At 49.4% G+C, this 26,623-nt stretch overlaps 1 protein-coding gene and 1 non-coding gene across 8 annotated transcripts in view; both read left to right on the top strand.

Annotated features, from left to right (window-relative positions):
• Positions 1 to 26,623, top strand: part of PKNOX2 (PBX/knotted 1 homeobox 2) — a 266,160-nt gene that overhangs the window by 95,398 nt on the left and 144,139 nt on the right. The window lies entirely within an intron of this gene.
• On the top strand, positions 15,210 to 15,318 carry LOC135274664 (U6 spliceosomal RNA). Its single transcript, XR_010342453.1, has one exon. It is a non-coding gene; the product is annotated as a U6 spliceosomal RNA (small nuclear RNA).

Below are 26,623 nucleotides of genomic sequence, written 5' to 3' on the forward strand. Positions count from 1 at the left end.
CTGCTCTTTCCAATCTGCAAACACAATAGAATTAACTGGCCAGAGACACCAAATTTTTGTCAAAAAGGTGGTGTAAGTGCAAAAGCAATCTGCTGGCCCATTGCAGAGCCAGGCCTTAAATTACAGAGTGTAATGGTGTTGGCACATTCCGAACCGTTCCCGGAGTCCCTTGGCGCCCCTGGAGCCAAGGCTTCACAGACAGAGCAACTTCCCAACAGCCCAGGAGGGCGTGGGGATGCAGAGCCGCCCTCCAGCCCCCTGCAACCAACCTATTGTAGGGCAGCTGGAGGGGAAGGGCACTAAGAAGGGTGTTAATTCATTATGAGCCGTGATGGGGCTCTGGAGGGGAGAAGGGGGCCCACCTGCTCACAAGATGCCTTTGGTGTCGGATCTAGCTCTAGATGAGGAAGCGTTGAAGAGTAGGGGCCAGAGACTGGGGCAGTGGAGGCGGTGGGGGTTTCTTTCCACAGCTGCGTCTCCCTTTGGGCCGGAAGGAGTGATGGCTCTGGAGAGGTGGGGACAAGGGTCAGAACAGACCATGAGGAATGAAAGGAAGCTTGTGTTCTGGCAGCCACACGTGAGGATGGAGGGCTGGTCAGGCACTCAGGGAGGGAGTGCTATCTCACTTCTCTGGCTGAGGGGGTGTTTGCTTAGTGTTCAGTTGTATTAGCCCACCTGACTCTAGAAGTGCCACATCGCGGAGGGAGGCAGGCTGGTGTGTTTGCGCTGGGCCACTCAGGGAGCTTGAGGCATTGTGGGATGGCAGGAGATGCCTCCCGGAAACCGATTTTCGTGTCCGCTCCACCTTTGCCCTGCTCCCTCCAGCAGCCCTCCCACCCTTCCTCCCTCCCTCTCCTTTCTGATGCAATCCTCTCTCTACCCCACAGGCTTTGTCTGTGGTGGGAGGGGCTCGGACCTAGCTGGGGAAGGGAGGTGATCTGGTCCTTTCTCTCCACTCTTTCTGGGCACTTCCTCACCTCTCTTTCTCTAACTTTCTCTGCCTCTCTTACCTGTTTCCCTCTCCCACACGTTCCTTTCTGCTCCCTGACTCACACAGCCTCCTTTTCCCCTCTGCGTGTCCCTCTTTCTATTTCTGTGATCCGTTTCCTGGTGCTCCTTTTGTTCAAGCATTGATGCCCCCCGCCCTCCCCAGGTTTGTGTTGGGAGTGATGCTGGTTAAATGCTGCTGTCTGCGTGGGGCAGGCTCTGTAGTGTGTGCTGAATGGCTGCAGGGAGGGCCGAGAGCACAGCGCCGAGGGCCAGAGTCGGAGGTGCGGCGCTTCTAGACTCAGCTGGGTCCCAGCCCCAGCTCTAGCATGCCTGGTTGTGTGACTGGGGACCAATTCCTATTTTTCCTTGGGACTCGGTTTCCCCAGAAATGCAATGGGGGAAGACATTGCCCTACCCTTCAAGGATGTGCGGTGCTTCATAAAGGAGACACCCTCTCTCTAGAGCCAGGCTCTGCTCCCCCGCCCCACCCCCATCCTGCCACGGTAGGCTCAGCCGCTCCCTTCCCAGCGGTAGCAGTGGGGGTGGCCGCATGAGGAGGAGCGGGGTGGGAGCAAATGGAGGGGATCTGCTGCCGGGCCTAGTTTAGGCAAACAGCAGGGACTGCTGGCGACGGCTCCAGCCCCCACTCCCGCGGTAACAGCTGCAGTCCAGCTGCTGGCATCCCTGCTGGGGGAGCGTGCTAAACCTCTCCGGGGTCAGCACTGTGGTATGTCGGTTTCCATAGCAACCAGCCAACGGGCCACTTTCTCAGAACAATTCCCCTACTCAGCCGGGTTCTGGACTTAGCTCAGCCCAAGGGCATGCGGCTGAGGAGCAGAGCGGGAGGGGGAGAGCTGCCCTGGGCCAGACCGGGCCCCACAGTACAGGGCTATCTCAGTCTTGTCTTCGCTCGGAGGGCGTGGAGCTAAGGACGAGACTTGCAGACTCTTCCGGCGCTGGCTCTCCCTGGCCTCGCTCTGTGCCACGCCGCCCCCACCGCCCGTCCACAGACTGCCCGGCTCGGCCCGGTTGGAAGAAGTGTCAGGTCTTTGTCTGAATCTGGACAACAGCTGCCTTGGTTGGGTTCAGAGCTGGGAGGAGAAGGTCCTGGAATGGCGTATAAGGGGGCGCGAGGAGGGGGCTTTTCCTGGCTTCCTTCTCTGCATCCCCCCCATCCAGCTCTTGCAGGACCGTGGGAATCCCTGTGAGCTCAGGGGATGGGGGGTAATCAGTCCTCCCCCACATTTAGAGGGTGGGAGAGGATCACCTTTCTCAAGCCCCTCAGGAGTAAACTCCCTGAATCTGAGCAGGTCGGTGCCATCCCTGACACTGTCAGGAAAAGGGAATGCTTAGAGGTGAGCGCCCAGGAAAATGGGCGGTGCTAGAGCTCCTGCCCCAGATCCCTTGGAATGTAGCTCAGGCTATGGTGGGCTTGGGGTCCTGGGGACTTTGTCACTGGAAGGGATTTCATTTTTAGAAAGGAGCCATTTGCAAATTGGGAAACTGAGGTCAGTGATAGTGTCTCTGTAGGCCTAATAACTGCAGGATTGGACATTGGCGCTGGGACTTGGCTTCCTGAGAGGTCACCTGGGTGGTCCCTGCTAAGACCTGGGAGGCACAGAGTATTCTTGGGCGGCAGGGGGCAGGGGACTGTCCAGCTGTCTTGATCTTCTACTCCATGAAATTATTTTCACTTTCAAGGAGCCTAGTTCTCCCTTCCCCACCCCCCACTCCATTTACCCCCATCCCCTGAAAAGGAGGAGACAGATGTCCTTTCTTTCACACATCACAGCTGCAGCCAGGCACAATTTCCCTAAGCCCTGGGAACAGGTGTGGAGTAGTTCTAAGCCCCTTAGGGATGTGAGGGACTCAAGAAGGCGGCCAGTTTTAGAAGCTGCAGGGGTTCCCGTCCTCCCCTGGCCCCATCTCTGAAATGGGAGGACTGCTCTAGAGCACTTCCCAGAGTGGGCTCCATGGGGTAAAGAACGTTCCAAAGCTAAGCCAGCTTGGGAAAGGCTGTGTGAACACCTATTAAAACAGTTACAGGGCTAAATTTAAAGACTTTAACCTAGGGCTTTCTAAACATGTATGACCAAGGCATGCTGATTTCTGATTCTATTGAACAGAGGCTCCAAAGCCTTTCTCTAGCCCAGGTTCCTCTTCAGCACCCAGGATGCCCACGCCAATTCCTGCCACACACCTAACCCTCTCCTCCTGCAGTGGACACATCCCCGACATTGTTCTCTGTCCCCTAGGGGCCTCTGCTGAGGCTACCTCACCCTACTGGCTGCCCAGCTGTGCTTGAGTCATCTCCATCCCAGACCTTCAGAGAGCCCGGGCACAGGCAGGGCAGTGCAGGGCTGGCACCCAGGTATCTAAGGGGAGTAAGCCCCTCAGCTCAGCCCCCACCCCAACTGTCCCCAGAAGGTTGTGGATCATCTGTGGCTTTTCTGCTTCACAGAGTCAGGTAATAGCTCTAGAGCAAAGAGAGAAGAAAATTCTGGCCACCAAGGATCTCATCAGGAGGATCCCGAAGGTGGAAGCTGAAGGAGGAAAGGCGTTCCTCTCCTCCCCACCATCTAAACTCTCAGAGAAGTCACACCTCACATTCCGCAACCCTCAAACGTCCCAAAGGCCCTGAGTGTGCATTACTCCTGCCCATCAGGAGAGAGCTGTGGTATGGTGGAAAGCATGTCAGCCATGGGGGAGAACTGGGACCCCAGCTCCATAACTGGCCAGGTCTCTGCCCCGAGGCAGGTCACTTCACCCCTATGCACAGTTGTCAAATTTCTCAAAGAACAGAATAGTTCTTTTCTCACTGGATTCTCATCAGAGTTGAATGATATGATAAATGGTGTGGAAGAGTAGCTCAGAAAGCATGAGCAAAGAGGAATTAACCCTCTACCCCACACTGGCCACCGGCAGAGGTAAGATTTCTCTGCTTTTAGGAGGGAGAAAACTGAGGCTCAGACAAGTTAAGTCACTTGCCCAAGGTCACACAGCTGGTCACCCCTAGTCCTTTGTCTTCCCAGTTTGCCTCATTTCCAGGAAGATGCCTCTGAGATGGGAGACATCGTCGCACTGACTTTTGAGGGCATTTAGCAAGTGTGATGTCCCTGACTCTTCAACCTTTCATCCTCCTCATTAGTAAAATGCCTGTGAGACAGAGGCTGGAAGACAGGCCGCTTTTTTTGGAGGGACGGGGTTATGGATGTGTGGAAGTGGGAAGGGCTATTAGCTCTTGTGAAAATAGCTTTTAAAAAATAAAAGTAGGCTTATGCACTAAGACAATCACATTGCAGTTTCCAAAGAGCTCCTCCCAGTAAGAAGCGAGAACATTTTCTCCTTACCTCCTCGTTCCTGGCCACGCAGACTCTCAGTAGCCCCTGCCACCATGTCCCTCTCGCTCTGCGTGTGCAGCCACAGGATGCTGAGCTGCTGTCCTTGAGCCCTTTCCTTACAGCAGCAAAACCACTCCACATACAAGGCAGGGGGTCAGGACAGGACTCACGGCTTCCTCCCTACTTCCCACTCAGGTTCTAAAGTCATTTGATTTAGCACAAGGAAATGAGGAAAGAACAGGGGAAATGAGGAGAAAGAGCAAGCGTGCCTGTCATGTGCTCCACATTGTGCTAGGACCTTAGGAATGTGCCTTTGGCAAACACTGGATCTCCCTTTTGATTTTTATGTGGGTGAGACAAGGCTTTTAGAGGCCATGGGAAGAAAGGGTTTTGTCTCTGCTATGATTGCTCTCACCCTGTCTGTTTTCTGTCGCCAGCCAAAGCATAGACCTTGATCGTTATCTTCATTTGGCTAATTCACCTTCTCTTCTGCTATCTCCTTTCCTTCCTCCATCATTTGAAAATTTCACAACCTGTGAGGTTGGGAAGCATAGGTCAATGTTTGGTCAAGCTTGAACAACTGATCTACCAAACTCTTCCCCCTGTGCTCACGTGTGTGCTCCCGTACTCACATGGATCTAACATGCCTGTCCTGGGATAGTGCTTGCATCTGGAGTGAATGAAGGGTCAGGAAGGATGTGCTCATCCTGGAGCCTTGTAGGGAGAGGAGCTATCATTGTAGCTGCTCCTTCTGAGCTCCTTCAGGTGTGCCCCTGCCTGGCTGGGGCATCTCTTTCCTTGCCTGTTCAGGAAGAGGCTGTTGGAATTATGTGAGGGAGAAGAAGAAACTACTGCTTAGAGGGAATCTGCTCTCCAGGCCTTAAGCTGGGGTGCTTTCTAGCTCTGCTCTTCTCATTTAAAAGGATGGCCTGACTCCAGCAGGTATCTGAAAGTAAAAACAACAAACAACCCCAAACCTCTCCCAATGCCAGACTGATAGTTCAGATCCCTACCACAGGCGAGATTTCCTGCTCAGCTTTCTGATGGAGGAAGCCTGTGTGTGTGTGTGTGCACATGTTGTGCACGTGTGCATGTGTGTGTGCATGCACATGTTGTGCACGTGTGCATGTGTGTGTGCATGCACGTGTGTAGGTACATGCATGTGTGTGTTTTCTCTGCTGACTCACAGGCACTTTGCGGATGGGTTGATTCGTGAGGAGGAGTAGGGCTGGAGTCAGGGAATTGTCTTCAGTCAGATGCCTGATGAAAACAAGGTGCTCATCAACACGATTTCGGAAGGTGTTTTCTACAGGATTTGTGGCAAGTGATGGGAGGATAGTCGGGTGTGAGAAGGGTGTGAGAAATGCCACAGTATCTGACAACTTAAAGCCCAGAGGGTTACAGAAATGTTGGGGCTTTGAGAAATCTTTGCCAACAACTCTCCTCTGAGGGTCTCTGGCCTGAGGTCACTGAGCATCGCAGAGGGAAGACAGGAGCGAGGACACAGCAGGCCCTCCTGGGAGCAGATGCAGGGCTTTAGCCGCCTGCCCCTCCCTGCTCTCATCTAGGAAAATGTCGGCCCCCCCACCCCACACAGACAGGCCACAGAAACCAGGGAGTGGGGTCAAAAGCATCTCTCAGCTCAATTTTCCCTTCTCCTTTCACATGCAGTATTTTGGGAGTCAGGTGCTGTAGAAGCTGCATTATACCAGTGGAAACATTTTAATTAAATGGGGAGACCTTAGACCTGTCACATGACCTGGGTGTTCTCCTGTATTAAATGAAGGCTGGTAACAGCTCCTCGACCACTTCACAGGACTCTGGGGTCAAACGTGGCATGGGAAAGCGCTTTGTAAGGGAATTCAGATGTATAAGCTGTTTTTAGTAGGAGGGCAATTTGCTCACCTGCTTACTGCTGGGGTTGGGGTAGAACTGAAGCTGGGAGCTGGTGTTGGTGACTTTGGGAAGTTAGTTCTCCCTTGCATCCAAGTCAATCAATGCTGGCTTTCAGTGATATTATTGAAAGCATATAAAGCTGGTTCGGTTGGCCTTAGAATAAAAGCTTCTGAAGGGCAGGGGGGCCTGGGGCTGTGTGTGACAGAAGTCTCTTGTTTCAAGGCAACATCAGTTCAGTGGTGGTATTCGGCCTGTCCGGCCTGTCCGTGTGAGATCTGGGCTCAGATAAGCACTTTAAACCCACGAGTTGGCTGCATCGAATTCCATGACCCTTTCTAGGGTTGGGGGCTGAGGAGGCCAGGAAATGGCTTTGGTCCCATTAGTCATTCTGGCACCAGCAGCCCGCCAGCAATGGCTTCTCGGTAGGGAGCTGGGGGGAGATGCCCATGGCGGGAGGGTGCCATGGGGGTAGGGCAGGGGGGCTGCTGTTCTCATGCCCCTTTTTACCTAGATGCTGCCAAAGGTGGCCCCTGGATCACTGACCACAAAGTGCCTCATGGGAGGAAGAAGGATGAGAGAGATGGGAATTCTCGTGAATTTTTAATCTGAAAAATAAAGAAAGTGTGAATTAGAATTAATGCAGGTATTAAATATTTAAACTTTCTGTACTCACTTTCATTTTTAACATATTCCTTCCTCAAAAACCTCGATAACGTTTGTCAGATTTGTTCTCAAGATGTCCCTCTCTCTCCACCTCCCCCAGGCCCAGCCCCAAAGTGAGACCGCAGGTATTCATCATCCTGATGGAAATGTTCATTTTATTTCTCCTACAGGAACCGTCTGATCTCTCTCTTTATATTTCTGCTTTCTCTCTATGGCAGTGTAAATAATTAATGCTGTTATAAACACATCCTATGCAAAATATATATTAGAAAAAATAACTCTTTAATTTGGCAAGTCGTTTAATTCCATTTTGTAATCATAGCACATGGGCTACAGTTAATGCCAGGGCTGAGGAATCCAGCCTGACTGCTGACACTGGCAGAGGCACGATCAAGCCTCCCAGACTGAGGACCTCTCGGGCCCTCGGCTGTTTTTCTTTTTGTGCTTTTGGTTCATGGATGGAGATGGTGCCCACTGTCCAGGGCGAGGCTGAGAGTGAGTCTGGAAACGAAACAGGAGATTCACTTCTATCTTCAGTAGAATGGGGTGAGCGTGGTCCAGGTCTCTTCAGGTGCATTTGGTAGCATTCAACCAAAAGGATGCTGGGATACTTAGATGTAGGACATTTGGTGCATCTTCATGGGGTTGGGGGTGGTTATCCTTGGACTTTTGGGGAGTTCTCACAAGGATTGGCTTGGGGCACAGTAGCAAAGAGCTTCCTAGAGGGTGGGTTTCATATTTAGCAAATATTTATTGAGTGCTTCATATGTGCCAGGCATTGCTGTGGTCCCTGGAGATACAACGGTGAATAAGACAAGGAATGAAGACGAGAATATCCAGTTTCTGAATATTCCACCATTGCCTCTGCTCATTCCTTTTTCCATTCAATGGTCTTTCTGGCTATCTTACGGAATCCATCTGTCAGAACCACTCCCCACTCAGGTTTTAAGAACTCATGGCTGTATTTGAATAACTCTGTGTTCCTGGATTTACAAATTCCTGTGAGTTTAGCACAACCTTGCAAATAAGATTGCAACTACCACCAGGCCTCTCTCCCCTGGGAGGGATCTTGTAAACTGAATGACTGGCATCGGGATTCCTTTCTCCTGGACTCCAGGTGTGGTCTTCCCTCCGCAGGTGGGTGAATGGCTGTTTTGGGAGACTGCAGGTCCTGCCATGACATGGTGTCCTGCACTGCTGATCCTGCCTCTGTGTGTCATCTCAAAGTCCCAGACTTGGGGCTGAAGCCTCGGAGGTTTGAATTTCAGCTTCAATGTGGCATTTGTCAGCCTTTCCCCCTATTGAATGTCTTCCGTAATTGTCCCATGCCTGGCGCCATTCAGTGTGTGTTCCCAAGCTAAAAAGCCCTCATTCACTTGTGGCTCAGGCTGTCATTAATTCTTTCATGGGGTGGAGAATAATGAGGGGACAACTAATGCACTCAGAAAAAAAAATTGATTTTGTAGTTAGCAATTTGCCACTCTTTGTTTGGAAAGCCAATGTGGACTCCTCAGCCTGTAATTCCACTGAGGAGAAAATTTAAACAATTGGCACCCAGGCCCCAGCCCACCTTCCCAGAGAGGTTCTGATGCACTCTGCATTTCATGTTTCCCAGGATAGGATTGTGGGAGGAAACTTGGAAATCATCACCAGCACCCTGCTTTTCTCCCCGACTCAGGCTCCCAGACCATGGTCTGTGTCAGGCCTGGGCTGATTCGGGAGATGAAGTTCTGTCTGATTGAAAGGCCTACGGGAGGAGTTTCCAGGCAGCTCAGAGGCTCTCAATTGGCTGGGACCAAAGAGGCTGAGCCTTAGCTGCCTTGGGGGTAACACAAGTAGTTCTTCAGGACTAAACCCTGTGACTCGACTTCTGTGTCTTTCATAGGGGCTGATGATCCTGTCTGTGGATTTGGAGAGGAGATGTTTGAATGATTTCCCAGTTCCCTGCACCACCATCCTGTCCACTGCTGGGGTAGCCATCAGACTGAATTCTATGCAGGATCTAGTGTATATTCTAGTCTTCTTTCTTAGGAAGGATTTAAGGAGCTCTGAGTTAGTTTTCAAACTTTGCTGCAAATCCCGCTTGGTCATTTTGCTCTGCTTTTAGAAAGTGGGCTTCCATCTTAGTAATACCAACTTTGCATTTGTACACTGTGTCAATCTGACAAGACACTCAGAATCTCTTTCTGGACGTCTCCATTGCTGAATGCTCCCTGAATAGTGTTCCATGCTCTTCTTTCTTGAATAGACCTTCTCCCCTCATTTGCACCCAGGTTCTTTCCCTACCTCCATCCCAAGGCGGAGTGCATATTTGGGTCGGCTCTCAGCCCCACTCCTATCTTCATTTGTTCATTCAGCATTTGTCATGCCAGCACTGTATCTCAGAGCACTCTGCTCACTTGGTTTTCAGAGGATTCTCGGTCTGTGTTCCAGAAGATACTGATTTCAGTTCTACTTGGACCGTCCATGTGTGTCCTGTCACAAAAATACCAGAGTTGAGGGAAGGAGAGCAGCAAATTGATGACTATGTCAAGAAAAAAAATCCCACAAGGTCCATAAAGAGTGGCTCCTCTTTGGGCCTTGCTCCAGCTCATAGCCCAGATGCTTTTCCTGGCTGTGCTCAGCCCATGGTACCCAGAAATGATGCAACTCCAGTTGGAGCCATTGACGAGCCAGATGTATTCATGGGGAAGCCACTTTTGCCCACCCCCTGTGACAGATGCATCATCGAGTCCCTTGGCTCTGTTAATAAAACCTGCCCTTGTTTTCCTAATGCCCAGTACCTGCAGTGGCAGGGCCATAGACCTCTCGATGCTACAGTGACAATTCACAGAACACTGTAAGCCCAGAGCCACTCAGTGCCTTTTATTAAACCTGACAAATATCCAATAACCCTGGCCTCATGCCTACTCTCCTACATCATTTGATACAAACTGCATTGAGGCTTGAAGGGAAGAGTATTTCGAATGGGAGCTAGAGCTAGTGATGACAGTGCTCCTGGCTTCGAAGGGCAGTGGGGGTGTGAGGAAAGCTCCCCAGGTATTTTTCCATAAGTCCATCTCAGCATGACTGATCCTGCATCCTTAGATAATTGATTCACAGGTGAAATGTCTGGATGAATCACGATAAATGGAATCTGTGAAGCCCTTTACCAATTGCTAAGCAGATGTACACATATCATCTCATTTAATGCTCACATCAACACTGAGATGAATGCTATTGTCCCAGTTTTATAACTGAGATGACAGAGATGCAGAAGGTTTGACTTGTTAAGGTCACATGATTAATATGGGACAACCAGGGCCCAGGCTCAGATCTTGATTTTGTATCCTGTGATCCTTTAATTTTCCATTTACTTCCGTGCCCTCTCTCCCCTTCTCCCTCCATAACATGGAGTATTCAGGCCTTGTTCTACCCAGGACCTGGAGTAAGGATTAAAGAGATGTTCTTTAGGCTTTGATCATGTCTGGTAAAGAGGGCACAGGGACAGCTCTCCCACTTCCTCCACGAGGAACAGCCTCCTTCTTTGTGGGGTTTCCCCTTCTTTGTTCTTCCCACGGACTCCTGGTGCCTTCAGCACAGGGCCTGGTGTGTACGGGAGAGGAACAGAAATGAATCAGTGCTTTTTGAAAGCTATTTTCCAGAAGTGAGGGAATTGACTTCTCCACCTGCCTCACCACACCTTGTTTCCGGGGGGTGACGGAAGCACTGTTGAGACACTTACTGTCAGGTCTGGCCACAGTGCAGGGAGGACAACCTGCAAGGGGAGACAGCCAAAGGCCCTACTCTCACTGCCCATCACTCAAGAGCTTAAGCAGCCAGCTTCCTGCACCAGTCTTGGATTGAAGAAAACTTGCAGCCTGCCTGCCTAAAAGCCCGCCCAGCTCCCCAGGATTCCAGGGTGAGAGGCCTCTTGTCAGGCCTGAGAGACTGGCTGTGCAGGTCAGGAAGGCAGCCTATGAATGAGCGCGCTCCCCAGGTGGGCTCAGAGTTCAGGGATGGGTGTTTACCTTTACAGCCCACTGTGCTGCTCGCCACTTGAAATTCTCCTACGAACCCAGAGGAGCAGCTGAAAATATCCCAGGTAATATGAAAATGAACGAAGGCTCAGCAAACAGAGCCCAGCTTCTGAGCAAACAGCTGAAAAGGCAGGCGGCAAAACAAGAATAAAGGGAGAATGTAAAAGGAGGATGGGCAGATGGAAGTAGGAGGGAAGATGGACCAGGGGTGGGAGGAGGTGGGTCGGGGTGAGAGCTCTGGGTTGTCCTCTGTCCTGGAGATGCCTCTGCCACCCACCTCCCTACGGGGTGAGGAAAGCAGTGCCAAGAAAAAGGTTCTCAGCTTTGGGCCAGATGGAGAGACTTTTTGGTGGAAAATGCCCTGTGGTCTAGTGAGTTCTATGGTATTTTTCTACAGTGGAAGGGAAGTTGGAAATGAGGGTAGGTGTGGACACTTTGCCTTCCTAGGAGTTAGGAGGCCTGAGTTCCAGACCCAGCTGTCATGGTGTGACCTTGGGCAACACCCACATTTGTGAATATAGTTTCCTTACTGGCAAAATGAGAAAGTTTGACTAGATAACTTCAGGGGGATCCTTTTAGCTCTAACATTCTACAGACTTTTTGTTTTGTGTTGTGTTTTGCTTTCACCATAACTGACAAAGACTTGGATACACATTTGACGACTTGTTGAGCTGTGCTAACAGCCTTTGGAAGCTTATCTTCTGGGGCACATGGACATGGACAGTCATGTGAGCAGGAACCAGCAGAATAAGAATCTTCTTGGATATTCTGAGTGAGACCCGGCTGGAGCCAAAGAAGTGGCTTCCTGCTAACAGTGGTGAAGGTAGCATCATGCTGGCTCTGGAATCACAGGTTAGAGTTGGAGGACCCCATATTTAGTATTTAGTGTGCATTCAGTGTCTAAAGCTGTGCTAAGCACTTTGCATGTATTCTCTCATTTACTTTTATACTAATGCTTTGAACTAAGGCTTATCATTATCCCACTCGTACGCCTCAGAGCAATAGAGTAACTTGCCCGTGGTCACATAACCTAGGTGTCACCCAGGTCTGAATGATGCCGGGGTCCACACTCCTAACCATTGCACCACACATACTTTCAGAACCTTATGGTCTCCAGGAAAGACATGATGAGCCCGCAGTTTAAGGAATGTCGAGCCCCACATCCAGCTCCAGAGCACAGAATGGAGTCCCTAGATGTGAATCCATCGGCTTTGCGGTGCCAGCCCTGTGCAGAGGAGCCCTGCCAGCTCATATCAGACAGCAACTCATGAAACTGTGGCCTTTTGATTTTCACCTTTTATAAACTAGAGAACAAACTGTGCAGCAAGCATAGTGCCAGGAAGGCAGGCAAGGATGTGCAAACAAGGAGCACGTGGGATGGGAAATGTCGCCTGCAGCAAGGAGGCCCTGACCTGGGGCTGGAGGCTGGAGCAGGCCCAGGCTAGGACACTGGGCCATGGCCTTTGTCTACTCTCTGAGTTGCTAAGCTTCCTCATCAAATATTCTAGGACCTTGGAAGGATGAATGACCACCTGTGAGGAATGTTGGAATAAATGGGAACTCTTGCTGTATTTAGAAGGTCAGATCAGGGGCGCTAGGATAACACCCAACTCCAAGATGCTGCATATCCATGTGCATCTATTATGTGCTGATTATGAACCTGGGTGGCTGCAGGCCCAGTCCCGGGGCACAGAGATAAGTAAGACAGCATGTCTAGCCATAAATTGCTTCCTTCAGGCAGTCAACCAACAAATGCTAGATGCTTACTGTGTGCAAGGCTTCATTGAAGGTTCAGGGAATAGTGTTAAATAAGACAAGCCTCCCTGCCATCAAGGATTTCATATTCTAAGTAGGGAGGAGGAGAGTGAATAAACAAGGAAGTAAACATGGAAATAAGAAACTGTGAGGTCCTGACAAATGCTGGGAAGAAGGTAAAGCGGGCTCCTGTGGGAGAGTGTCTGGGCTGGGTGTTGGGGAAGGCGCTCTAAGGATGGGATATTTGTACTGAACCTGATGGTTGAGAAAGTGACAGCCATGGGTAGATGGAAGGAGGAGCATCTCAATCAGAAGGAAAAGCAAAAGCAAAGTCTCTGCATGGGCCTGAGCCAATGTACCTGGGTAGACAAGAGGGAGGATGAAGGGAAAGGAGGTCAGGGAGGCAGAGGGTCTTAGGAGGCCACACGAAGGCATTTGGGTCTTCCCTGTCTTGGGTAGGCCATGAGGACTGTAAGGGGGAGAGTGAAGAGAGCTGAGTGTGCTTTAGAAATGCCACTGTGGCTGCTGAGGGAGTAATGAGGGCTGGTGGAGGCTTCGTTGGCTTAGTCTTGGCCATGGCAGCGGAGACGGAGCAGAGTTATTGGATTCAGCTGGTTGCGGAATTCTTGATGCATTGAATGCAGTTGAGGAAAGGAGGGAACCAAGACTGACTTCTAGATTTTTAGCATCTGAATGGAGAGTTTTACTTAGATGGAGGAAGCTTGGCAGAGGGGGTGTAGGATTTGAGGGGAGAAATTAAGAGATCTGTTTTAATATACCAAGCTCAGGATGCCTTTGAGACGCTGAAGTAGAGGTGTTGAGTAGACAGCTGAATGCAGATGTCTGGGTGTCTGAAAGAGGTACAGCTGGAGATTTGGATGTGAGAGACCTGCGTGTGTAAGAAGGCCCTAAAGCGATGAGGAAGAGAGAGAGAGGACGCAGAAAGGGAGAGTGACGGAGATGCTCCAGTATTTTTAGGAAATGCCAGCAGAGGAGACTGAGAAGGAGTGTTTGCTTGTGAAGGATGGGAAAAACCAGAGGAGCTAGGTGTCAGGGCCTGGAGGAGAAAGTTTTCTCAGATCAGCAATTGACCCGCTGCACCAAGTGCTGTCGGGAAGTCAAAATGAGGACAAAGAATTGACCATTTACTTTGGCAAGATATAGTCTTAGTAATCTTCGTAATTAGTCATCAGTGGAGTGGTGGGTAATAAAGCCTGATTGGGGTGGGTTGAGGAGAGAATGGAAGATGGGAAAGGAGAGACAGTGAGTATAGATGACTCCTTTGAATAGATTTACTGTGAAAGGGAGCTCCAAAAGAGGTGGAAAATGGAGCAGGGACTTGGGTCAAGGGAGAGTTTATTTAAAGGAGGATGATATGGAGGTATGTTTATATGCCAATGGAAGTGATCCAGTTAAAGAGGGAGTAAAGTCCTTGAAATGGCACGGGAGAATGGGTCCAGAGCCCAGTGAAGGTATTGACCTTGGATGGGAGCCAGGACTCTTTTTCTATGGTAATTGCAAGGATGGCATGGCCTGAGTATTTTAGTTCTGAGGCAGACACAATAAAGGGCTTGTTGATGGGAAGATGGGGTAGTTCTCATCTTATACAAATCTGTTTTCTCTATGAAATATATTGCAAGGTCATCAGCTGAGAATGGGGTGGGGAGGGAGTGTTGGAGACCTGGGGAGACAAGGAAGTATGAGGTTTCCCCAGAGACTGGGAAATTGAATTTTCTAGGGAAATGTGGTAGGTTTTTCTGACAGTGTTGAGTGAGATTTGTGGTTATGTTTGAAGTGAGTCTCATCAGAAAATTTGTATCATTTTTCTCCAGTAATGTTCAGCTGCTCTGGTACAGGCCCCGAATAAGTGGGTAGGATACCAGGGCAGGAGTTCTGCTAGACTAGGGCAATGCAAGGATTGCTGCAAGAAGCCCAGGTGATTGGCATGGCAGTAGTTGAAGTGTTGGGTAGTGGAATCAGAGCTGGGCGAAGAGGGAAGTGAACACATGCAGGGAGTGATGAAAACGGATAATAAAAAAAATGTTTTTAATGAAGTGGGGTTGGAGAATTGCTGGACTAAGTAGGAGTGTCAGAGTAAGCTAGGGTGGCAATGGTCAGAAAATGGGATGTTGGCAATGTACATTTCATGGGTGATTCAGTTATTGGTGTGACAAAGTCTAGGGAACAGCCATGTGAATGGAGCAAAAGCTCATTGGATGCCAATCACAGCGGGAAGAAAAAATAATAATAAATAATAATAAAGGCTCATTGGAGCTAGGAAGGATAGCCAGCTAGAGGCCAGAGTATTGGACAGATCATCTTCATGGATTTTGGAGTCCCCAGTGATGCTGGCAGAAATAATAATGCAGAAGGAGTCACCAACCCAAGTGCTGAGGTCGTCCAGGACTGAGGGGGAACGTCCAGGAGGTTGGTAGACTGACAGGATTTCATACGTAGGAGGGGTCATGAGGTCTGATGACAAGTGCTTCAAGTGAGCCTGGGTTTTTGAAAGAAGAAAGAGAGATGGGTTAGAAACTGCAGTGGGGTGCTCACTTCAGCGGCACACAGACCGAACTGGGAGTGGTACAGAGAAGATTAGCATGGCCCTGCTGCACAAGGATGACACACACATTGGTGAAGCATTCCGTATGTTGTATAAAAATACAGTTAGATAGAAGGAATACATTCTAGTGTTCGATAGTACAGTGGGGAAATTATAGTTAACAGTAAATTATTGTATATTTCAAAATAGCTAGGAGAGAAGAACTGTAGCATTCGCAACACAAAGGAGAGATAAATGTTTGAGGTGATGCGTATCCCAATCTTATACGGATTCAATCATTTCGCATTGTGTATAGATATCAAAATCTTACATGCACCCCCAAAATATACAGCTATTGTGTGTCAATACAGTTTCGTTTTTAAAGAAACTAGCCAGGTGTAGTTGCTCACGCCTATAATCCCAACACTTTGGGAGGCTGAGGCGGGAGAATTGCTTGAGCTCAGGAATTTGAGACCAGCTTGGGCAACATAGCAAAACCCCATCTCTAAAAAAATACAAAAAAAATTAGCCAGGTGTGGTGGCCCACGCCCATAGTCTCAGCTACTCAGGAGGCTGACGTGGGAGGATCACTTGAACCCAGGAGGTGGAGGCTGCAGTGAGCTGTGATTGCACCACTGCATGCCCACTCGGGCAACACAGTGAGACCCTCCAAAAAAAAAAAAAAAAAACTGTAGTGTGAAGCAGGGAAGAAGGGAAGACACACACACAGCTTTCACTTCTGAAGTATGTGAGATGTAAGAGCTAAAAACTATCCCCAACAGGAAAGGGCTTCTGAGGAAATAGCTCATCAAGTCTGGGTTTCCCCTGAAGCAAGAAAGTGAAGGAGCCAGTCAGAGAGACCAGGATTTCCAGAGGGCATGGCCAAAGGCTGTGGGGGCAGCCTGGTGCTGAGTGTCTACCCAGCGGCGCATCTGCTAGGAGGCTCAGACTCCCAGTGGTGGCTTAGGTGAATGGGAAGCCTGAGGAGCGAGGTCCTGGAGGGCACAGCAGTCTGGGACTGAGGACCTTGGGACGACTGGGTCTTGGCTTGCGATGGAGATGTGGTGCCTTCAGTTAAAGACCGAGGGAGGGGCCGACTTGCTGGATGAGTACAGTTGGTGACTGGACATCAGGGTGGTGGACACAGCCCACCTCGGAGGTGTTTGGCTCTTGGCATGCAGTGGTGGCAGGTGAGAATCATATGACAGGGAATGTCAAAGTAAGAAAGACATTTAGATATCCCTTGCCAGCTCTTATTTTTCAGATGAAGAAACTGAGGCCCAGAGGGGTCAAATAACTTGTCCAAGGTCATCATGCAAATGAGTGGGATTAGAATTTATTCAGAACAGAGGTGGGCATAGAGTTTGTGGGTGCTGCCGGCCTAAGGCTGGGTGGAAGGTGCGGGAGGCTGGGATGTCTGTTTTCCCAGCCTGGCTGAGCCGGGAGACCACTTGGTCCGGCTGCACCTATTCTCTCCTCCTGGTCACCATGTTTGCCCCTAACAGAGGCATGTGCCTGGCTTGGTGGGACTATTAGAAACCAGAGATCTTGGGCTCCATCCCTGTCACCCCTGTGGCACCTTGGCTAAGTGCCCTGGCTCATTGGGTTTCCAAATCTCTGATTGTGGGCGTGGCTGTATGGTAGGTGCCGTGGCCTGTGAATTGCAGTGAGCAAGGCTGTGCCTGGACCTCTCAGGACGGGGCCGTGGTATCTCCTGGAGGGGGCTTCTGTCTGACTAAATGATTGAATCACTTACTGAGTACCTACCCTCCACTCAGCCCTGCTTCCATGAAGCTCAAAACCTGACGGGAACCATCAGACTGCAGCTAGAGACTCACAAGCTGATAAAAGAGAACCGAGAAGTATTTTAATTCACTCGCCTCCCATGTCAGATGAGGAAAATGAGGCCATGGCAGCACCAGAGCAAGAGCTTGACCCCGGCTGTGAACTCCTGGTCTGAAGCTGTGGCTGGTGTGTCCCAGCTCCCCATTCAACTTGCAGTGTCTGCCCCATGGCCCCAGCATCTGAGGGGCATGTGGTGGGCCCTGCCCAGCTCCTTCCTACCAGAGCACCTCAGAAGCGGAACGTAGGGAAGTCCTGGCCCCCACTCCTAGGCCAACAGCAGGCATCCAGTCTATGGTGGTATCTGGGGCCCTTTTTGCCACCCAGAATAGGATGCCAGTGAGCGTGGCCCCGATGAGCTGGCTCCTCCTGCCTTTCAGCCCTCCTCTCCTTTCAGCCTGCGCAAGTGTTAAATACAGCATCAAATTAAGCAAAATTAAATACATTTCCATGCAGCATTTTTCTCTTGACTAAATCAAACAATGCAGTTGCCATAGCAACAGCCTCTTCTGAAAAGGTCACCTGCAAGAAACTGTGTTTTAGGTACAACTCAAGGAGATTATGGGGGATTAACTCATTTTATACATATATATTAAATATATATTTTTTTCCTTTAAAGGAACTCTTATGAAGAAATAATATCCAACTGAGCTGGAAGATACCCACAGAAAAAATTTTAAGTCCCCGATAAAGGATTTTTTTTCCCTTTTTTTTTTTAACCAGCATGCAGTGGGGTGATATCTGAAATGGCGACTCTGTTTTTACTTGGCTTTAATTAAACCTCAGTCAGGGCTGAGAAATGTGGTGAAGCGAGATAATTACACTATTCCCAGTACAGTTTTTAAACTCCGGCTTTGATATGCACCTCGTGACAGCCTGAACCTGCACCCAGACTCCTGGGGCTGCTTGAAGCTCAGCTCATAACCACCCCTCTCAACCGGCATGCACCTAGGGAACAGTGTTGGGGACCTTGAATGAGAAGTATAGGCTAGGCGGGTGGGAGCCCTGGTCATCTGCCCAAGGGCCAGGAAAGGCTGCATCTTCCCTAAAAAGTTCATCTCTGGCACTCAGGGGTTCTCCACTGGACTTGAGAATCCAAACTGTCAGGGAAGGAAGAACACAGCCAGTCTAAGTCAGAAAGAGAATGGGGAGGTCTTCTCTAGTTTTTCCCGTAAGGTAGAGAGGAACTGGAATATCTCCAGGAAATCCTTACTGGATTTGAGTTGATGTGGGCAGCCTGGCGTGGGTTCCTTCGTGAGTGTCACAGGCAGGGTGAGGGGTAATGCATGTTCCTGTTCAGTGCGCTCCATCAGGAACCGGTGCGGAGTTCCTCCAAGAAAGAGGCTCTAGTTTCATGCATTTGCAGGGCCCCACATAGTCTGCCCAGCCTGCCCAATGATGACACAGGCATGGCAGGGCTCTGGCTGTCATGGTGCCAGGGTGATGGACATCTGTGGCAGAGTTGTATAAGGAGCATGTCTGTCCCCTTCCCACTCACCCCTAGTTCTGCCTGCTTTCCAGAAGGCCGAGAGACTGAGGGTGTTCAGGTGGAAGGTTCAAATAGATGGGGAAACAGGAAACTGGCGACCTGGGTGACTTGCTGGCTTCCTGGGCCCCAGATGGACAGCTTCTCTGGAACCAAAGGACAGCTTCTCTGGAACCAAAGGTGGATCACACTCCAAAGACGATCCAGAATTTCCTGGGCAGGGCTGACAGCTCTCGTGTCAGGCTCTCATGAGGCTCAGCTTCGTCTGGAGCTCAGGCCACTTGCTAGGGTCATGCCTCCCCTTTGGACCTGCAAGAGTTGGTGGCCAGCACCAGCTCAGAGCCACCTCAGGAGGAAAGAGATTGAACTCCTGTAACGTATACGTGTGATATGGCCATTGTAGAGCAGGCCCAGCTAAGGCAAATACTCTTAGACATGTTCCTTCAGTGCCTTTCTGTTGGCTGACCTGCCATCAGACATCTTTCTCTTTTTGTCCTTAGATCCCCAGACTCCAGGCTCTTCTCTTAATTTATCCCAGTGCTAGACAAGGTGGGCTTGTATGGTACAGCAAAGAGGGAGGAACTTGCAAATCGGTAGGCCTGGATTTGAATTCTGGCTGCCACTTACCCGTGGATTGCCTCTCTTTCCTTATCTATCAAATGGGGATAATAATAGCTACTGTCTTAAATAATAGGTCCTCATGGGGTTGTTCTGAAGATTGAATAAATAGACCTGAGAGACTGTAGCTGGATAACATAGGTGCTCAATGGATGTTTGCTGAATACTGTATTTCAGGAACATGACTTTTGTACAGAACAAATCATGTGTTTCCTTTCCTGTAAAATCCTGCTTTCCAGCCGGGGGTCAACCGCAGAGCTTAAAGAAGGAACAGCAATTTCTAGCTCTAATCCTCTAATACAATCACTGGAGGTTTTCTTGAACTCTTAAGAAAAGCAAATCTACCGTCATCCAGGGAAGCATTTTATTTTTAGATCAACTCAGCCCTCTGAACTCACATGAACCCTTAAAAGAAGATCCCCAAGTGGTTAGCCAAACTGGAAAGACTAGGAAAGACCATTGCTCCAAGTGGAGAGGGCTGACATTCCAGTTACTCAAATCCAGCTCATTTCCTTGTGTAGGACAAGGTGCAGCTGCTGCTGCCGTGACAGCGCGGTTGTGGTGTCTGCTGCTGAGCGGGGCTTTAGCCATGCCGCTTTCTCTTGGGTGCCACTGCTCAGCTTGTTAGATCAGATCTCCCGAGTACCTTCAGGAGACACTTGGTGAAGAAAACTTGTCTACTAACTCCAAGCCAGGGGGTGTCACTGCATAAGCTTTGGAGTCAAACAAAACTGGGCTTGAAACCTACCTCTGCCAATTTTTAGCTGCATGGCCTTGAGCTGCTTACTTTCTACTCAGAATCTTAGCTCCAGGCTCTAAAATATGAATACTCTGCTTATCTCACAGTGTCAGTGTCAGGTTTAAATGAGCTAATACTCATAAAGTGTTCACCACCAGGATTGGCATGTCGAAATCTCTCAATCTGTGGCGTCATGATTACGTTGAGACCAGTGGGTGGCAGGCATTTGAGTCACCTGGAGGGCTTGTTAAAGCACAGATCACTGGGCCTTACCTCTGGGGTTTCTGATTCAGTAGGTCTGAAATGGGGCCTTAGGATTTCCATTTCTCTCTCTCTTTTTTTTTTTTTTGAGACGGAGTTTTGCTCTTGTTACCCAGGCTGGAGTGCAATGGCGTGATCTCGGCTCACCGCAACCTCCGCCTCCTGGGTTCAGGCAATTCTCCTGCCTCAGCCTCCTGAGTAGCTGGGATTACAGGCACGCGCCACCATGCCCAGCTAATCAGGATTTCCATTTCTAACAGGTTCCCAGGTGATGCTGCTGGCACAGGGGTCACACTTAGGAAAGCACTGGTCTCTGTCATCCAGCGAGGAAAATATTTGACCAAGATCCATGAAATTTGAGTTGTATAGGTATCCAGCATTGTTTACCAAGGCTTCCAAGTGGGTACAAAGGACTGAATTTAGACTAGTGCTGTCCAGTAAAAGGTTTTGCAATGATGAAATTGTTCTATGTCTGTGCTGGCCAATTTGGTAGTCACTATCCACGAGTAGTAATTGAACACTTAAAATGTGTGCAGCTGAAGGAATAAACTTTACATTTAAATTCCACATAGCCAGCTGGGAGTGATGGCCCACGCCTGTAATTCCAGCACTTTGGGATGCTGAGGTGGGCGGATCACTTGAGGTCAGGAGTTTGAGTCCGGCCTGGGCAACGTGGCAAAACCCCATCTCTACTAAAAATACACAAATTAGCCAGGTGTGGTTAGCTAATGCCTACCACTAGATAGCACAGATAAGATTCTCATAGAAAGGGCTTAGTGAAGGTGTAACTATTAACCAGGGAAATGAATAAGTGAGTGACACCTCAAGAACGGAGATTGGGGTCAAGACAAACATTGCAGCCACCTGCCCCTTTAGTGTGTTTCCTACATCTGAGACCTTCTCTGGAGAGTTTAGGAGCCAAGTTGAAGCTTCACCCTCCTCTCCTATATTTGAATATCTAGGTAGACTGCTCTCCGGAAGATGCAGAAACAATTGAAATATATGACACGTAGGGTTTGAACATCCAAGTGGAATAAATAGTGATGGACCTCTTAGGGACAGTGGCAGGGTGGAGATGTGCCGGGGCCATGGCCTGTGTGTTTTCAGGATATAATAAAATAAAGACATTCGGAAGGAAGTAGGAATCAGAGAGCAGTGTGATTTGTTCTGGGTTGGAAGATGGGCGAACAGAAGTGTCAGTTAAAAAGAAAGACAAGACTAGGGACAATTTGAAAGAGGGGAACTCATTCCTCCGGGCAGTGGGGAGTGGGGAAGAAGAGAATAATGTTTGTGTCCAGGATAGAAAGGTGCTTGCTAATTTGGGGCATTTCTGAAAGTGGGAAATGAGTCAACTATTATAATACTATTTAACATCACCCTGGCATGTTTGCTCTAAAAATCTCTCATCTCACACTGGATCTACTCTGCTTGGGAAAGTGATATAACATGGCAGTTAAGGTCATTGATTCTGAGAGTCACAAAGATGAGGCTCAAAATTAGCTATGCCGCTTACAAGCTGTAGGACCTCAGGCAAATTATGTAACCTCTCTAGCTTTGGTCTCTCCATCTGTAGATGGAAATAGTAGCGGTACACACCTAAAGGGTTGTTTTGAGAATTAATGCGATGTGGATCTCAAGTGTTTCACGTAATGCCTGGCACATAGCAAGAGCTTTGTAGCTGCCGTCATCTCATTACAGTGCATACACCACTGACTTCCCTCCTAGTCTCTGAAGCAAGTACCCCCATGGGCTATCTCATTAGGGCAGTAGGAGGGCTCTGCCTCTGGGAGCCCTTCCCTGAGAGTGTCTCATCCCCGACCCTTTACCGAGATAGAGGTGACCTCTCAGCCCGCTGTTCCTCAGGGGTGGTGCCTTTACTCCACAACAACAACCAGGATAGACTGTGATGCGTGCTAGCGCCAAGACACAAGAAATAGCATCACCAGAGAACCAACTTAAGCCTGGCCTGATTTAGTACAGAGAAAATGACAGCTGCTGTGCTCGGCTGGCTTCCACCCAGCAGAAGGCTATTTTTTGCAAATAAAATGGTAAGTTGCTAATCAGAAAGATAAATTAAGAAGCATTAAGATAATGATGGTCTAATCACCGTCCACACAGAGAATTGCTACAGTGAATATCCAGGCTACCGAGTACTTGAGCGCATTTGGTGATTATTTGTATTACGAAGGGAATGATGAATTCCAGGCCTGGAATCAATTTAGCTTAGGAAACCCACAAGACCAGCCTCCTCAGAGAGAGGACACTAGGGACGTCTGGAGGTCATCGGGACCCCCTGCTGGCCTCCACCCTCAGCTCTGAGCAGCCTTTCCCAAACCATTCTTGATTTCTGGCTGTTTCCCTACTGAGGTTCCCTGGCTTCTATGGGGGCACCTCTTGGTCCACCTTTTTAGATACCTAATATGCTTCTGCTTGCTTGGGGACAGACTGAGTGGGAGGCTCTGCTCTAGCCTGAGAGCAACAGAAAGAGCTCCATCTGGGAGCAAGTTGCCACACAGCAGAGAAGGGGATCTGGGCTTCCCTGGGCCTTTCTGTGGGCCATTGGACAGAAATGCTGTCCCGTAGCATCATGGTGCCTGGAGCAATCAAGCCACGGAGACTTTCTCTTCCTATCCTTTAGCTGAGGACTCAAGGCTGCGGGGGAGTGATTTGTCCAATATTGCAGAGATAGAGTCTGAACCAGGACTCAGGCTGGTGCTCCTACACATGTTCTGCTGCTTTGAAAAGTGCTTTGGTGCTAAACTGAGCAGGAACATTGAGAAAATGCACCCCAGATTCCAAGTCCTCTGCTGAAGCTCCATTGGGAATAAGGATATTGAAAGGTATTAGACATGAAATGGAGTAAATAGAGAAGGCCCAGTTCATAGAGTCTTGACAGTTAGGCTAAAGAGTTTAGATTTGATCTAATATCGAGCTATACATCATTTAACTTCTCTTAAGTTTCAGGACAGCCTCAGCTGTATCTTCACCTGTAAAATGGGGATAATAAATGGCCTAACCTCTAGGTTTGCTATGAGGCTTAACTGAAAGCTGCATTTGAAATGCTGAGCTTCCCATCATTCCTATTACTGTGAGTAAATGCAGTAACAATAGTAGTAGAGGGGGCCGCAGCTAGATTCTAGCAGTGGTGAGCTGGAGTCCGCTGGTGACAGCTTGCAAGAGCTGATTGTTAAATTTTCAGAAATTCTGCAAGCCAGTGGTTAATCACAGCCACTATTAACATTAAGTTGCACAAATTTAGCGTTAAATAAATTCTATTAAAAACAAAGGTAATAAATATTCAAAGCTCACGGCTTCCTGAGCCCTTCACTACCATCCATACCTTTGAGGCTCTTAACATCATCTCCATAGGGTGGAAACCCTAGATGATGGTGGGCAGCTCTGCATCTCTTCCCCCTTCACCTTTAGCAACTTTGCATTGGTAGTTTGAAACTGGCCACGGTGGGAGTATTATTCCAGAAAGTCAGCTGTTAAATATTTACCAGCATACACTACTGGTCCTGGTGTGTAGAGCATAAGTGAGAGACGGGGCAGCGTGAGGCTGCATGAAGGACCGTGAAAAAGGCCCCAGCCCTGGGCAGAGCACAAAGTGCACACTCAGTTCATGACGGAGGTACCTGGGAATGCACGGAAGAAAGGAATGGGAAAAAGAACAGATCTGGGGCCGGGACATGGAGGCTTACAGGTAGCTTAAAAGTGGCACAGTCGTAACTAAAGGAAATAGGAGTGCTTTACAAATGTGATTTCCTGAAAACGTGCATGTAAAAAAGGTTTAAAAAAAATCAAATTGTATCCTATAGGTATTAGGAAGCTCTTACTGAAAAATTCCATGGTAAATAATATTGTAGAGAAAAGAATCCTTTTTTAACATAAACAGTTTCTCTCTGATAAAGTGAATTTAGGGTAAAAATGGATTTTTACCCAATTTCTTCAAAGTAAGTTTTGCTAGCCTACATAAACCTATTGGGCCTGATGTGGGTACAGTGCCATCTCTGTCCACTCCCCTGGCTATATACCACCCCTTTGCCACCCACCAAGGTTGCCGGGAGAAGGGGTGCTGAGCCCTCCTCCCCACTGCCAGGCCTGGTGTCGCTTGCCAGGCCCTGCTGGCCCCAGCTGTGTAGCCTGCTGGGCTGGGCGGAGCAATTGCCAGAGCAGTGCTTTGCAGCCTGTTCTTCCTCCCTTGCCCCGAAGTTTCTTGTGAATATGGCCTTAGGTTCTGACTGGGAGGAACATCTGCAGCCATGGACTTCGGACCCATCTTGTTTCAGGGCCTGGCACTGCCATTTGGCCAGAGTCTCCCAGGCCTGACTTTGCCAGAACGTGCAGGGAAGAACAGCACATGTTGTGAGTGCACAGGCTGTGTATGGCCTTAAGTTCTTTTTGGCCTTCTCGAGAGGAAGGGCGTTGCTGGTCCTTTCATCCAGGAAAACATTTGCTGCACGTGGGATCCTCCAGCTCACTTGATCCTCCAGCATGTGAAGGCCCTGCTGAGGAGGAACCTGCTGAGGAATTTGCTGGCTGATGAGGTCCTCTTCGTCTCTGACCTTTCTCTTTTTCAGGCGTTTGCTGTTGACAGTCTGGCCACATTAATCCTCATCAAGTACATATTTTATTATCCCCATTTTGTAGATGAGGGAACTGAGGCACAAAGAGGTTCCTCAGCTTGCTCAGGGATGTGTAGTTGGTAAGTGGTAGGACTGGGACTCAGCTCTAGAGCTGCCTGAACCCAGATCCCAGGCTGAACCACAACACAGTGCTATTTAGAAGGTAGCCATTGGAAAGAGAAGTAGCAACCATTTGGGGAGGATTCAGGTGGACCCCAGCTCCACTAGCCTGTCTTAGCAACTCTGAGAAACTCACAGCCAAGACCAATCCCCTTCACAGAGCCACAGTGGCTGCAACCTAGAGAAAGGGCGTGCTAGCAGCCAAATGCTCTAAGGTCCTTATGGAAACAGAGCCTGACTTCTCTGTCCCATGTGGCGGGGAGGAACGGGTGTCTAGGGCCTCACCATTTCCTTTTCCCTTGTTAGTTGGTGTGGTCACTCCCTCCTGGCTCCTTCCAAAGCTTAGGCTACAGGCAGACCCTGGAGCAACATGTGGTGTTGGGCTAGTTCCTGGCTGAGTGGGTGAGGGAGGAAAGGGGCTGGAAATTCCTGAAGACTCAGTCTTCTGGGGAACAAATGAATCTTCTTCCTCCCAGGTCTCCTCAGCAGCTGCTGAGCTGCAGAATTTATGGAAGCCCTTCACGCTTTGTGACAGACTGCTAATGAAAGAGAGGCCAGGCTTCTGCGTCTGCCTTCTTTGCTTTCTAATTTGTCCAGGGATTCTATCCCCAAGTGGGGGCAAGCGACTTGGAAGCCAGGGGGGCCCCACAGAGCCCTGCAGCCTGTCAGCAGGGCTTGGCTTGAAAGGCCCCTGCTGAGGGCCACCCAGGGGGCAGAGGGTTGCTCCCAGCTCCAAGTACCTGCCAGGGATGTGAAACATGCCCTGGGATTAATGGGAACCAGATGGGCAGGACAGCCCCTCCACCTGGCCTCCACCAGAGAAAAGCTCAGATTTCTGGCATTGTAGTGAAGCTTTTCTCAGGAGTTCTCTGATACTGTTTTTTCGCTCCAAGCCACATGCCCAGGAACAGAAGCCGGGAGTCCTGGACCTTTCTGTCCAAATGAAAAGATGAGGAAATTAGAACAGTCCTTAGAGCTTGCACCATGTGAGGGTTCTCAACCTAGGCTGCACATGAGAATCCCTGGGGAGCTTTGAAAACTACCTAGGCCTGAGTCTACCCGAGATCACTATATAAAAATCACTTGGGGAGGGGTCCAGGCATTGTTTTATTTTAAAAGCTTCCCAGATGTTCTGATGTGCTGCCCAGGTTGAGAACCACTGAGCTCTCCTCCATCACAGACACTTCTAGATGGAGGCTGTGGTCAGCCCGAGGTCACACAGTCCAAACTGAAGACCCTGTCTCCCACTCCCAGCTACAGCTTGTTCTCCCACAAGTTCTTTTGTGTCCTCATGGCCCATCGGCCCTGCAGAGTGCCTGTTAAAGATTGCAGTCACCTTTTTATTTCTGTCTTGTTGATTTTCCTTGCCAACTTGAGGCCCTCCCCTCCTTGGAACCAGCATGAGCGCATCTCCTCTAGGAAGCGCTGCTGACCACTGCAGCAACTCTGGCTTCTCACATTGTGCACGATCCCCAGCCTTGCTACTCCAAGTGTGGTCTGAGGACCAGCAGGACCAGCATCATTGGGAAGATTGTGAGAAATGCCTTAGCATGTCTCCACTCAACCCTGACCCCCTGAAACTGAATCTGCATTTAAGTGAGATCCCCAGATGCTTCGTACATATCTCATAGATGGAGAAGCATTAATATTTGTTGTGAAACACACTCTGTCAGATTCATTTGTGTAGGTTCTGTTTCCACAGTAAAATCACCTTCTTCTTGAGGAA

Source organism: Aotus nancymaae, unplaced genomic scaffold, assembly GCF_030222135.1.
Source record: "Aotus nancymaae isolate 86718 unplaced genomic scaffold, 86718_ANA_hifiasm-v0.15.2.pri h1tg000012l, whole genome shotgun sequence".
Classification (NCBI taxonomy): domain Eukaryota; kingdom Metazoa; phylum Chordata; class Mammalia; order Primates; family Aotidae; genus Aotus; species Aotus nancymaae.